This window comes from Camelus ferus, chromosome 11, assembly GCF_009834535.1.
Source record: "Camelus ferus isolate YT-003-E chromosome 11, BCGSAC_Cfer_1.0, whole genome shotgun sequence".
Lineage (NCBI taxonomy): Eukaryota > Metazoa > Chordata > Mammalia > Artiodactyla > Camelidae > Camelus > Camelus ferus.
In genome coordinates, this window is record NC_045706.1 from 4037089 (window position 1) to 4051273 (window position 14185).

A 14185-nucleotide genomic window follows, 5' to 3' on the forward strand; every position below is an offset into this window, starting at 1 on the left:
ACTGGAACTCAGGAAGCTGAGGCACATTGTGTGGAGTGTGCAGAGCTGGTCCATGAGGAGCTAAGATTCAGATGACTATGGGGTACAAAGAAGGAGACTTTAGAACAGAGTTCCAGAAAGGTAGGTCACAGAACCTGGTGGGGCTTCCTTATTACAGATGCACTGATTTTTTAAGAATCCCTAACTAAATCCACTTTCTTTTTTAAATGATACTTTATACTGACAATATGGGCCAGGGAGTGGCACAGACTAAAAATAACTACATTCTGTGGAGCAGTTGGGTGCATACAGGAGAAAATCAATAGTTTCAAAGAATTTTCGTTATTTTCCATTATTTCTATACATCAAGTTAAGTAAACGTGGGAAGGCTGCAGCCAAATGAGCTGACGGGCGCGGAGCATGGTGGAGGGGAAAGGAACTGGCATTTCAGCACGAAGACTCGTGGTTTCATTTCAGGATCATGACTGGTGAGTAGGAAGATCAGTGCAGAGAAATCCAAGGGACGGTTCCTCCCAGAGAGGGCGTCCTTCAGCATCCGTCTCAAGGAGCCTCATCGTGGAAACTGCGAGCAAGTCTGCAGCGTGTGGTCCACGCGGAGCTGAACAAACACTAACACCCAAAGCCCTATTTTCCCATCATCTTTCATGAAAAAGTTGGGCTCCAAACAATAAAAAGAAATCACATTTAAGACCACAACAAAAATCACAGATTTAAATTTTTAGATATGGAGGAACCCTCCGGTGATGGAGCTGCCCTGTATCTTGACTGTGGTGGTGATCGCTCAAATCTATAAAATTGCAGAGATAAACACACGCACTCACAAATCAGTGCATGTCAGACTAGTGAAGCACGAATCACGTCGGTGACCTATATCGACACGTGTCCTGACTGTGACATCGGACTGCCGTTATGGAAGATGGCACCACTGGGGGAAGCAGAGTGAAGGGTACACAGAAGCTCTCCAAATCATTTCCTACAACCGATACAAATCTACAACGATCTCACAATGAAATAGAGTTTTCTGAAGAGCTAGCCGTCACACCAGGTTAAGATTCTGGGCATCGCAGAAACCGTTATAAGAGGTGACCAGCTGGCTGAGGCTTTTACCCATGGCATTTGCAACTTTATAGTCAAAGAATTGTTTTGTTGTCCTCTCTGTTTGTGTCCCTGTCTGCACTCTCCTGGAACTCTCCGGCCACGACACCGCTCAGTTATTAGATGTGGTTGCTCTGCAGAGACAGCCAGGAGGGCAAGCCAAGGCTGAAACGGCCGGGACCGTGCTTAGAATCAGGGCAGCCTGTGACTTAACAGTCAGGCACAGTGGAAGTCAACAGACTCTTATACTGGTGTTTTCACTTTTAAAAAGCAAGAATCTTAGGAGTAGAAGGTTGTTGTTTTTCATCTCAGACATGGAACCAGCTCAGGCCTGTCTTTTTCGCCATCCTCCTTTCTCTGCCATCCATGTTCCTTCATCTCCATTACAGAACCCTGCTCTGGGCAGTCCTTTTTCTCCCAGCCTGTGACAGGCAAGACTAAGTCTAGAAGTTGGGATAAAACAGATGTCAATGTGCAAATGCTTTGGAACGCTGCCAGAGGTTAGTATTTCTATCATTTGCAGGTGGTGTGGGCCACGTGTAGCCCCGGCTTCACGAATCCTGATAGCGGGAGATCCCACGTTGCCAGGACTCAAGGAAACTTATTTAGAAGCCAAATGACAAACCTGGCCCAACTCAAGACTGTGATTTCCAGTTGTCCAGCAGCTTTTTACAACTTCAGGATTTCACTCACTAAATGTCTGCTTTAGTTAACCTGACTCCAATTCACAATCCACTTATCATTTTCACTGCAAGTTTTAAAAGGTTTGTTTATCTTGCAGTCTTCAGAGTCCCCAAATATTATTGATGCTTCTGGAACAAAACTGACCCTACTGTTTGAGTGTGCCACTTACTGATGGGCAACAAAAAAAAAAAAAAACCAATAAAGGCATGCAGTGTATCCTACACCCAGCAAGAAATGAGCGACTCGACCCCGTGATTCAAACAAACAAACACGGTTTCCTAGACCAGCTCAGACACACAGATAGCACGCTTAGGAATTCTAACAGAAGTCACATAAAAACTAAAGTGGTTCCTAATTTCTACCCTATCACAGTGTAGTCGCCAGTTTGTTTGGGTCAAAAGTAATAGAAACACAACTCAAAGTAGCTTAAGTGAAAAAGATAAACCATTGCCTCAAACATCTTGGAAAGTCCATGAGTAGAGTCAGGATCCTTTTCCTACATGACTGGAGCCCAAGGTTCAACCAGGCCAGGTGGACACCTCGGTCCTCCAGCCCTGCTTCCCTCTGCTTGGTTGTAGCCTCAGGCAGATTCTCTCCGCAGCTCCAGACTTTGGCCCTTAAAGTTCCTGATCCCGGAGAAAGTGAGCTTCCTTCCTGAAAGCTCCAGCACAAGCCTAGAGAAGGGCTTTCTGTGACCCAAAGAGGTCCTGAGCCAGTTGTCAAGGCAACCGTGAATGCTGCAGAGGTGAGGTTCTCTGACTGGGCATCAGGGACCAGGGGTCCACTCTAGCACTCCCCAGGCTGGAAGGCAGATGGAGGGGGTGCCAGCTTGACCTCAGAATCTGGGCAAGACCATTTTAGAATGTAAAAGGACTCGTTCTTCAAAGAAAAGGACTTTGAACAGACCAAAAAATACAGGTCTACTAAGGATAATTTCAACTACTGTGGTTGGTCAGAAGGTAGACTTTTGTAGCAATCTCAGATGCAGTTTTGTTCTTAAACTTAAAATCATCTAATTTGCAGCTTAGGTTCAGATTGCATAGAAAAAAATACAGTTAAAGAGAATTTAATTTGCGAAACAGTTTTAAAAGATAAGAAAATTGTAAGTGAGACCCCAAACTATGTGCTACAAGCTTTGGATTGATAATTCTGAACTTGATGGTGGCTTTATTAGTTTTTTAACTCTACTTCATTGTCTGTTATAGTGAAAAAGTACTGTGGGATCCAACTGCCTTGAAAACAAAGATTTCAGTACTGCAGTTATGGGGGAAAAAAGACTATTTTTTGCTTCCAACCCCATTCACGTTATTCATAAAAGAAGCCGCACTAAAACACAGGTGTGATTGCCTCTAATGTTTAAGAAGCTCCGTGTTTATCTGAAAATAAAGGATTGCAGGGGAATTTGCTTAAAGATCACTGATTAATGCAAATTGTCTCTTGTTTGCCAAGAACCACATATACATTGGAAAATGAATAATTCAAAGGAACAATTGTTTAAATATTTTGAAAAAAACCAGTCTCATGCAAATTGCTTAGCAAGACCACATGGCATCTACAGAAATTCCTTATCTTCTCCACCATGGAAGTCCCCTTTTTAAGAATAATACTCTGAAAAATAAGGACTCACTTAAAAATTTAGACTTTCAAAACTCCTATGGAATCTTTGAGATTTTTTTGTTCATCAAGGCTCTTTTGGTAGCAGAAACATAACTCAAACAGGCTGGGGAGAAAGGAGGATGCATGAAGCACACAGCCGGGCATTCTGGGGTGGGAATGGGGCGGGGGGTGTCTGGAACTAAGACCTGGACGGAGCCAGGTCCCTCCTGTGCCCTCTGCCTGTGTCTTTATTCTCCGAGCTGACTGCCAGCTGAGCTTCTCTTTGAGGGCAAAAGCAGGGTTTCTGGAAGTTTCTAGGCTCATATCATCCCAGTTCCACAACCCAGAACTAAAAAAGATTTTTTGTAACTCTCCCAGCTTTGATTAGACTTAGACTTTGCCACGTGACCACATCCAGACCAGTCACAGGACCATAAAACGGGGCACTAGGATTAACTCAGCCTCAGTTCCATCCCCAGCCCCTCATCATGGGCGGAATGGGGCAGGAGTGGTTTGCAGTATCGCCTTCAGATCCAGGCAAGCCGGCGAGGCTCATTGTTAGACCAGCGCCACCCAGAGTCTGGTCTGAGGAGAAAGTGACGTCCACACGCTCTCTGATGCAGGTCCCTGCCAAGATACGTCTCAGCAGCGCACGCAGCAGGACGCTGGTTCCTTTATAGAGAAAGTCTTGCTATCCAATAATAGTCAGTTGGACTCATTTGGACTAAACAGTGTCTTCAGCGGCACACTTGGCTTCCCGTGTTTGAACAATGTCTCTGCAAGGTCCCCTGGCACATAGTGAAGATGCAAAGGTGAACAAAAACACACACTATTTCTTACCGTCTGGGAGGGAGTCAGGCATAAGCATAAATGAAACAGCTCATTGAGGACTGGCGAGCCTTGGGCCAGGTTGATAACGACAAGCCCCCCAGTGAAGGGTCTGTGTTCTCATTCAAGGAGGAAGTCAGCTCGACGGAGCCGTCTACACAGCAGACCCCTTACAGAGCAGGACGGCACGCCTTGTGATGCCCGTGTCACTCTGCAAGTGACAGCCCTTCCGGAACACGTGTGCTCCCCTGGCCTGGGCCCCAGCAGCACTTCTGCCCTGCGGCCTGAACGCCCTCTGCTGCTGTAGCCCAACCTGCATCCTAGCGTCACCGTCCCAGCTTCAGATTCGAACCGGCCTTCGTTGCTGAAGCGCAGGATCTCACCTTGAGCTCTCCTCTGCTTTCAAATATGAAAACCCCTCATGGACCATTCCGGAGCCATGCCAGAAAATTACCCTTGCTAATTACAGTGAAATAAAGAGTACGTCTGCGCCATGCAGCAGCCTGCACTATCTCTACAGCAACCGTCAGGGAGAAAGCAATCCAGCGTCGCATTAAAAGAGAGAACTGAAAGTACTGTGCTCTCCCAGGAAATTGAAAGGAAATTCACATCTTTACTTTTGTCTGCCAACAGATGTCTTTACTGTAAGGCTGCCCTTTCCGCCTGCAGATGGGTCAGGTATCAGAGGGCTGGTTCCAGCCAACAAACCCACTTGAATTCTCTGATTCTTCCATCTCTCTGAAGAATACTTAATCTTAATGATATTTCTTGCAGATACGCATTCATTCTACATTGTTCCAGTCACAGAAAATGCCATCTTCTTGGACCACTGTATTGAACATTCACATCCCATCTCTCTGTTTCCAACACTGAGTCTTTCCTCTGTCAGGACACAGCCGTGTTGCCGCTGCCCCAGGTCTCCTGTCTCTGGTCTCTCCCGGGTCCCTGAGTTCATCACTCCTGCCTTGCCCATGGACTTACAGGGGCCTTGGTAATGCCTCGACATGCCAACAGCTGGCCCCAAACTGTGTTGGTGCCCCTCAGAATGGGCCACAATGGCCCCATTCTTCCTAAGGGTCCTTTGCAACAGTGAGCAACAATTTCAACATTTTTGTGCCTTTCTGATGAGTAGCAGCAGACAGAGCAAGAAACACAGAGAGAGAGAGAGAGACAGAGAAAGAGAAATATCACAATAAACCAAACAGAATTCTAAGACCTGTCGGGAGATACTCCAAACCTTCCCTAACCAGTTCTCCATTCTCCCTTTCCTGTTGTCTTAACTGCTTCAGGCTTTTCTCTCTGTCAGGGAGCTGTTCGGTGCAAAACAAAACAAAAAAATCACCAGGAACGCATCAGTAACAGTGAAACACAAAACAGCAGTCAATGAACGCAATTCGTGTAAAGTTCTCTCTGATTAAGGAAGCAATACTGCGTTTCATTAATTTCACAAAAATCACTTGGGGTAGAAAGATGCGTGGAAAAGAAAATCAAGTGCTGAATCAGGAAGAGACGGCGGATCAAGGGCTTTCATCTAGGAAATCTTTAGCTAAAAAAAAAAAAAAGAAAAAAAAAAAAACCAGAGAGGGAGAACATCAATCAGATATTATTTCCAATTATTTTTCAAATTGGAACAGAGAAAGAAAACACACACACATAAGCTTGACATGGTGTTACTCAAGTTTGTTGCTGGAAGGAAAGTCCTTGCTTATATTGAAGTAAAGTTCTGAAAATAAGCAAAGAACAGATTCATTGATTTTTGGGGGAGCCTGGGTGTAAAAAAAGAAAGAATAAAGTAGTGCTCTTTGCCCGCTCTGTCCAAATGACATCCCCAGTGGCCTCCCTAATGGTGGGGGAGGGGAGGGGGCAGGTGCCTGCCCGGGCACATGGACAGAACTGCCCTAAGGCTAGGGCTAATGGTATTGGCTGAGTCTGCTGTAAGCCTCTCTTTTCTAATAGCCAACTTTCTATGTGCAAGAAGACAGACAGATATTGATTGGTCCAAATGCCCTTGAGTTGACAACATCTGAAATGAAAATCCACAAGGCTAGCACAAACTTTCTGCAAGTTCAATTTCTGGAATCTGATTATGACACTGGGCTGCGAAGCCATTCACACATGTAAAAGGCCTCTCTCTTCTGTACCCCCATTTGGCACCTGTAATTGGACGGAGTTAAGTGGCTTCATCAAGCTTGTTATTCAAATGTCGAGTAGAAAGAAGCAAAGGCAGGTTAATCTTGGGGCGATCAAAAGGGGAGATGTTCTCTTGCTGGTACAGGGCTGAAGTCGGAAATAAGGTGCACAGAGCCTTGGCGTCCCTCCCCACCTGGCACAGTCATTACGCACAGCCTCAACGCGCAGTCTCCAAAAAGCTAACGCACACGCTGCCCTCTCAAAGGTACTCCCGAACACGTGTGGAGATGCTGCTTGGGTTCATGACTTGGGTGTTTGATGCGTGGCAGAGCTCCAATTTTGCTACATCCATTACTCAATCACAATTAATTTTCTTCTCCTTTTCCTTCATCTCCCAAATAAGATGCTGAAGTTGCAATTCACACTTATGAGAAGTCCTGGGAATAGCAGGTTTGCGGTACTCTGTCCAGCTCTTACTAAACACGCCTGGGCATTCTACAAATTCCTCTTGATCGATACATCGATTGCGGTATAAACCTTAAATAAAGCACTATTAAACTGGAAGTGCACACTGCTGTTGTCTTAGGAGGTTATTCAGAAGCATAAAAAGGCAAAACCTTTCGGAATTGGCATCTGGATGTTTGTGCCAAAGAAACTGCAGATGGAATACACTTTCAATTTATTCAGTCATTGATTGGAAACGCTGATCCTTTATGGCTTCATGTTTCTTTCCTCATTAATCTTAGTTAACCCTCTCAAAACAAGGCCCGCTTTGTGGCTCCAAATATCAAAAACCCACCATGCTGAGAAGGCAGCTTTGTAAGACAGGTTTGATTCCCAGCATCAGGAGATCAGTCAACAAATCCCTGTCTTAGAAGAGGCCACTGATTTCTTTTTTAAAAATATTAAAATGAGGAAGAAATAGTCTTCTGCAAGACAGGCTGGGGAGGGGTGGGAGGCAGGAGGAGGTGGGGACGGGCTGCTAAGTGACGAGCGGCTTCCGCGGAGGAGGGACCCCGTGGCAGGATGACTGGGGCGCTTGTTACCTCGGCACCGGCCACGGTGAGTTGCTGTCAGCAGGAGCTCAGGGTCCTGCTCTTGTTACCTGGTGTCCCCCACAGGTTTCGCATCACTCCCTCCTCGTCCAAGGCTTTGCAGGGTCCTTGGCAATGCCTTGTCATGAAAACAGCTGGCCCCAAACAGCTTTGGTGCCCCTTGAAATGGGCCACAACAGCCCCATTCTTCCTAAGGGGCCTTTGCAACAGTGAGCACCAGCTCCAACTGTTCTGTGCTTTTACCACTAGTTCCTTCTAATGAGAGGCAGAGAGACATAGAGACAGCGAGAGGAAGAGACAAAGGCAGTGAGAGAGAGACAGAGAAGGAGAAAGACCAGGAGGAGAAGGAAAAATAGCACAAAAGCCTGAACCCCAAACTCTAAAATTGTCTAATTCCAAAAGAAATAGAAACCTAGAAAGAAAGACCAACAAACAATACCCACTACAGCCCAAACGACAAAAATTTCATGGAGGACTTCAGACCCTCCCTGCTGCCATGAACCTCTGCACTCGGTGCATCAAAACCTCATGAACAGAGTCTGGGAGGTAAAAACCTTTCCTGAATTCATGAAAAGATCACCATCTGAATATATATTAAAGATAAAGTCCAAATAACTCAAAAGAGGCGGAGAAACCCCAGCCTAATTTCTGAGCGGGTGTGGGGCCACTGCCCCCGACGGGGAAGCAGACCCCCGGGAAGCGTGTGCTGACACACTCTGCTCCCGTTGCATCCAAACAGGCATCGTTCTAAATGGCAGGCTGTTTTATTGGAATAAAAACATACATCTCTCAACTCAGAAAAATATGTGCTCTCAGCACAAAAGAAGGAAAATAGCCCGTATCTAACGCCAAAACTTTCAGATGAGACGTGAGAAAGTCCAGCATTCCTCCCACAATGTATCCTCCCACATCCAAAGGTTTGGAGCACCTGTTAGCATCATTCCAGAGCGATGTGATTTGGAAATACCCCAGATGCCCAGAACCAGCCTTGGGCAGAGGACAGTAGCAGCATTCACATGGGACTTTGCTAGAACACAGAACCGTGTCCTTACAAGTCGTCACCAGCACGGGGCCATCTTGTCCAATCTGCCAGCTCCACTCCAGCCGGAGCCAGACTGCAGGGACGTGAACACGGGGACTCAGCTGTTCTCTGCCCAGGAGAGCATGGCTATGTCTCTGTCCCCTCGGCTCACAGACACAGAGGCTGTTTCCTGCCCAGCGTGCTCTAAAATGGCACAGCTGCTTCCCACGCAGGTCCCTCATCACACTCGGTTCTGATGACTTTGCCGATTTCCAAGGAGAAAATCTGCCTTCTTCTAAGGATAAGATTGGCCATTTCAGATGATTGGATGAATGACCATCAGCTTGGAAGGCTGTCCCAAAAGTCGAGTTTCAATGTATTTTTGAACAACGCTCCACTTCGACGGGGTCACATGGCCTCCCAAAGTGCCCCTGGGGAGGGCTGCGGGGGCGGGAGAGCCCGGCCTGGCTGCGTGCCTGCCACCCGCTCTCTGCCTTGACCTGAGAGTCAGACCTTTCCAGAAACACCCGCACATCTAAAGAATTCTCTTTTTCTCCCATCTCGGGTCAACTCACCACCCAATGGGTGTGCCCAGAGAGAGCAGAATCCAATTAAAGCTATTTAGCTGTCCCCCCGCCAGGTCCCAGCTCCATGGCCCGGTGTGTGCCTGATTCATGACACCATTTAAGGAAGGCCCCGCCCTGGCCTGGGTCCTAACTAGCGACATGCGCCCTTCACACACTCCTGTGGCATCTGGCCGACCCAGGACCCCTGGGAGCGGGACTTTTCCATCTAACCCAGCCGGCGACCCCATGTCAGCTGCGTCTTGTCGCTGGGAAGGCCTGGGCTCTGTGCAGCACCTCACCCGGAACCTCACCCAGCTGGGAGTGGGCGTGAGGTGTCCTCTTCGGCTGAGTGCGAGGGAGTGGCCGTGTCACTGCTGCTCACGGAGGCAGGTCCCATCGGACCCTCCACACGAGGCCAGTTTAACACCAGGAACCAGACAAAGCCTGTGCTTTGCTTTTTGCAGAGGAGGAAAACGTTTTTTTGATTGAGGACAAAGGATTCACAGGAAAGTCATCCCCTGGTTTCACATCCAGAAAACGTCTAACACAGTGAGCTTCAGGGGATGAAGCTGAATTCCAGGGCACAGCCTGTCTGCGTCTCCTGCCTCCACGACACCTTTCTTTCTGGCTTGTCTTTTACAAAAATAAAAAATTGTTTTTCCAATTTCATGGCAAAACATGTTTTTGTAGAAAATTCATAAAATGCAAGGAAAAAAGAGAATTTTAAAACATCTATTTTTGTTTTGGGTTTTTTTTGGGGGGGGCGTTGGGGGCTAGATCTATAATTCTCCTCTCAACGTCTAGTAATTTTAATTTTACTTCCCAGAGTAACCATGGTTTTTGGTATATTATCCTAATTTTTTTTCAGTGGACATATGTACCTTATTTAAACAAAAATGTAATTATACTCTATGTGCTATTTTATAATCTGCTTTTTTTTCACTTATCAACGTAACCTGAAAAATTGTCAAATCCCTAAATATTTTCTTTCCACCGTTGAAAGGATGCCGAGTCCAGCCACCCTCTTGCTTCCCAGTGCACTGTTGTCCCGCATTTGGATAAACCACATTCTGAGGCATATCTTCCAGGTGAAAGCTTTGTGCAGGGACATGATTATTTCTTTAGGATAAACAAAGAGAGATAAATGCAGACAGAACTGCTTTAGTTCAAATAACAAGCCTTTTTTATGTAGAGCAGGGAATGCTTTTAAATAATAAGTGTACAAAACAAATAGCAACTACATACTTTAATAAATTGCCAAATCGTTTTTCGGAGCCCTTGGCCCACATGAGCTCCTTGTCCACGTCACTGTGCCATTAACACACCTCTTCCTGTCACCATAGGGAGCAGCCAACACCTTCCCAGAGGCCTCCACATCGCTCACGGCCTCCCCCCTCCTCACCCAGGGCCAAGAGGACAGGCTACACCGCCTGGACAGGAAGAGACACCTCACCCAGTTGACCCTGCCCAGCCCAGGGCCATCCTCCTGTGCTCTCTGAGAATCCGCCTGCCAAGGTCACCCTGCTGTCTGGGGTGGATATCGACCTGAGGCTAGGGCCTGCCACCCTGGACCGCGCAGGCAGAGAACACCATCACCACATTCTGTTGATGGCCCTGCTTTAAATCCAGAGAACATCGTTCATTCAGCTGAAGAACCATGATCTCTCGCCACGTGGCTTCTCCCACATCTGAGGAATCTGGGAAGATAAAAATGAATCAGTTCTCAGAATCAAACCCCATAGTCAGTTTGTCCGTGTATTGGATTGATTTGGCTCCTGCACAATTTCAGCAGCTCTTGGGTGATAAACACTCTGAGTGCACCACACTGCTTGCCCCTCAGCCGGCCTGATGGCAAACCCCTATTTCCTAGTGTGTGTGTTTCTAACGGGAGCCCCCCCCACCTGCTTGATGCTCAAAACGGGGTCTGTCCTTGCAGCCCAGGGGTGCATCTTCCTTTGTCACCCCAGCGGAGTACCTGACATCCAGAGACCCTCCCCTCTACACTGTGCAGCCGGACTGAAGAGCTCGCCATGCACACCCCCATCCTTGTCCATCAAACAGCCCTGATAGCCTTCTGGAAACCAGTCCCTGGGGCCAGGCACGGCCCAGTGTGGCACAAGTGGTCACACAGTCCATGTGATCTGAGAGAGCTCGCCCACCTGGCACTCCTGAAATCTCATACAAGTCTGCCCCTCTTGTTAAGACATGAAAGGATCTAACTAATACAAAAGGGAAGAAAAAGTTATCCAGGAGGGGAAACAAGCCAACAATCGCCAGGCATTAATGCCTAATCACCAATTAGCGCACGAGCCTTCGGTGTGGACGTGGAGCGGAGCAGCAAGCGGCTGGAGCCGGGCGAGCCGGGTGAGGGGGAGTGGGGGACAGAGGCGAGGATGAAAGGCGAAGGCGGCGGACTCAGCAGCCCGCCCTGCTCCAAGTTTGCCCAAGGCCCACCCTGCTTTTCCAAACACACTGGCCGGCTCTGCAAACAACTTGCACGCCGAACATTTCCAACATCAAAATATTCATAACGAGGCACCTTCGCCAGGTTCTCCTGGGAGATCTGCCTTTGGTTAAGGAATTCCGAGCCCGGGAAAGCAGTGGGAGACCCTGCAGTGAGTGGGCTTGTTAAGATCAGTTGGCAGTGTCCCAGCAGGCTTCTCAACAGTCGATGAGAATTACTAAACATCATCGCGTGGAGTGCTGTTATTCCACGAACCAAAAAAAGGAACAGGAAGTTAATTGGCACCGTGAAAGTCAAGACGGAACCCGGGACTTAGCCCGGAGCGTCGCTGGCTGACCAGAGGGCCTGGCGGAAGTCTGAGAGAGGCAGACCGGCTGCAACTATCGGCTCAGCGCGGCCGCCGGGGGCCCCGGGCTCCCTCGGCGATCGTGGGGAGAGGGTGGCTCCCGTCCACGGCTCTTCCATAGCTCCTCTCTGTGGGCATCCGGGAGGCCTTTGGAGACCACATCAAATGCATTATTGGAGAGGACAGCACGAGGAGGTGGGCATGAGGACAACATTCACTTTCAAAGCCGTCCTCTGCATGCTTCCCAGGGGAGAAGCAGGTGCTGGGGGGAGGGGGGCTGCAGCCACCACTGGGGGGAGCGGTGGATTGGGAGACGGTGCGGGAAGAACTTTTGGGAACCTCTGATCCACTCATGCTTTTGCACCTGGACCTGCCTCCCTGGAGAGGACAGACCAGCTGAGCAGAGATGTCGTAGTTATAAGAGAACCTGCAGCGACCTCCTCATTCCTCTCTGATGACACCTGCTCTCTGTGGCGGCATCTCTTTCCCTCACCGGATGCGCAACCGCACCGTCTATAGAGCTCAGCTCTGTACCAAGGTGGCCGTTCTAGACTCTGCTTCCCTGGGTTAGCATATCCCTGCCGTGCCTGCCGAGGAGAGGGCTCCGCCGGTGATGCGGGAGTCCCTCTGACCTGCACGGGCCTCCCGCCTCACTCACTCCTGCTTTGTCACTCACGCGCGGCCCCTGCAGTTGAAGTGCACGCGGCAGATGAGCTTGTGCGTTTATCGGCGTCCCTCCTTGACTCGACGTGAAGCGGCATTTGTTTTTTCAGTGAAATACAGTCAGTTTCAGTGTTGTGTCAGTTTCTGGTGTGCAGCATAGTGATTCAGGTATACATAGGTATATATATCCCTTTCCATATTCTTTTTCATCACAAGCTATTACGTGATACTGAATAGAGTTCCCTGTGCTATACACTGGACCGTGTTGTTTACCTATTTTATATATAGTAGTGTGTCTCTGCATTTGGTTTTGATTCACCACAGTAAATCCTCAATCGTTGCTGGAGGGGGTGGGGGTGGTTCACTACTGAAAACAGAACAAAACCCCAAATGAACATGTCCCTTGGGGATAGGGCTGACCGCAAAGAGATTCATTTTAATTTCTTAGGACCTCATATTATACAAGCGGTCCTGGCTGAGGAGTGGCTGCCTTGTCCCTTGTGCTCCCTGAAGTAGCTAGGAACACCACTTCCATTCTGTTCCCACTGACTCAGGGATGGGAAATAATCACCAGAAAAAGCACTGACCCTGAGACCTTGCAGTGCGTATCGGCCCCTGCCCAGCTGTGGGGCCCAGTACCTGCATGCCATTGATTTCTTCCCCAAATACCAAGCCAGGCAGACTTCAGTGGGCCCCAGGATGCTAACATGGCTGGCTTTTACATTTGCAGGAAGGTGACCCCCTCCGTGAAGCACAGCCAGCCCCGGGCCCGAGTAGCCACAGGCTGTCCCGCCCGGTGACCGCCAAGGCTGCCGGCTGCTTGCTGCTTCTTGCCGCTGATCGGCTGGCCCCCAAGGCCATGGCTTAACAAGCCCCAGCAGAAGTGGATGGGAGGGGGTTTTCTCTTCCCTCTGCAAAGAACGCAAAATTGATATAAACTATCCTGAGAAGTCAGTCGCCCCCACCCCACACCCAGTGTCACACAGGCATAAATTGGTAAAGGACCATAATCCACGTAAAGGATCATAGTCTGACCCCCACCACCACACAAGGCCCCCCGGAGGGGGTACCTGCTCCCTGGGGCACCACCTGGTTCTGAGACCATCTTCACCCTCACGCTTTCAACTCTAAGTCCCTGAAATTATAATCAACCAAAGAGGAACCTATCGGTAGGTTCTAAGGATGTGTAATTGTATCCTACAGGGAGACAAACTGAAATTATCCTCTAAACTAAAAACACTCCAGGAAGACAAATGCCTATTATATCTTTTGGACTTCAGGGTTACGGCTGGAATTATAGTTTAGGTTAGATTCATGTGTAATCTCTAAAAAGAGGGCTTTCTTTAAATCCTTAATCTGGGATGAATTGGAAAGTAAAAATTTTCTGGAGGTAAGGATTAATTTCTTGATCCTAAGGGGAAGGAAGACCCGGAGGGGAGGCAGCCTTGGTGCAGACAGAGCTGGGCCGCGGGGACTGCTCCCTCCCCTCCACTCAGCCGTCCACCCCGAGGGCCGGGAATGCCCAGCCCCCGGAAGGCAGACACGAATGGGTGGACAGACCCCAGCTCTCACGGGGCTTACCGTCTCCCTGGGGAAACAGAAAACGAGCAGGTGACTAAGAAAGACACGAACAGCTGATGGCAAAGTGTGTAGGGAAGTGACAGCCAGCAGGGAAGGGGGGTTACCTGGGGCGAGGGGGTGCGGTTTTAACTGCAGCGATCAGCGGCTGAAAGGCCC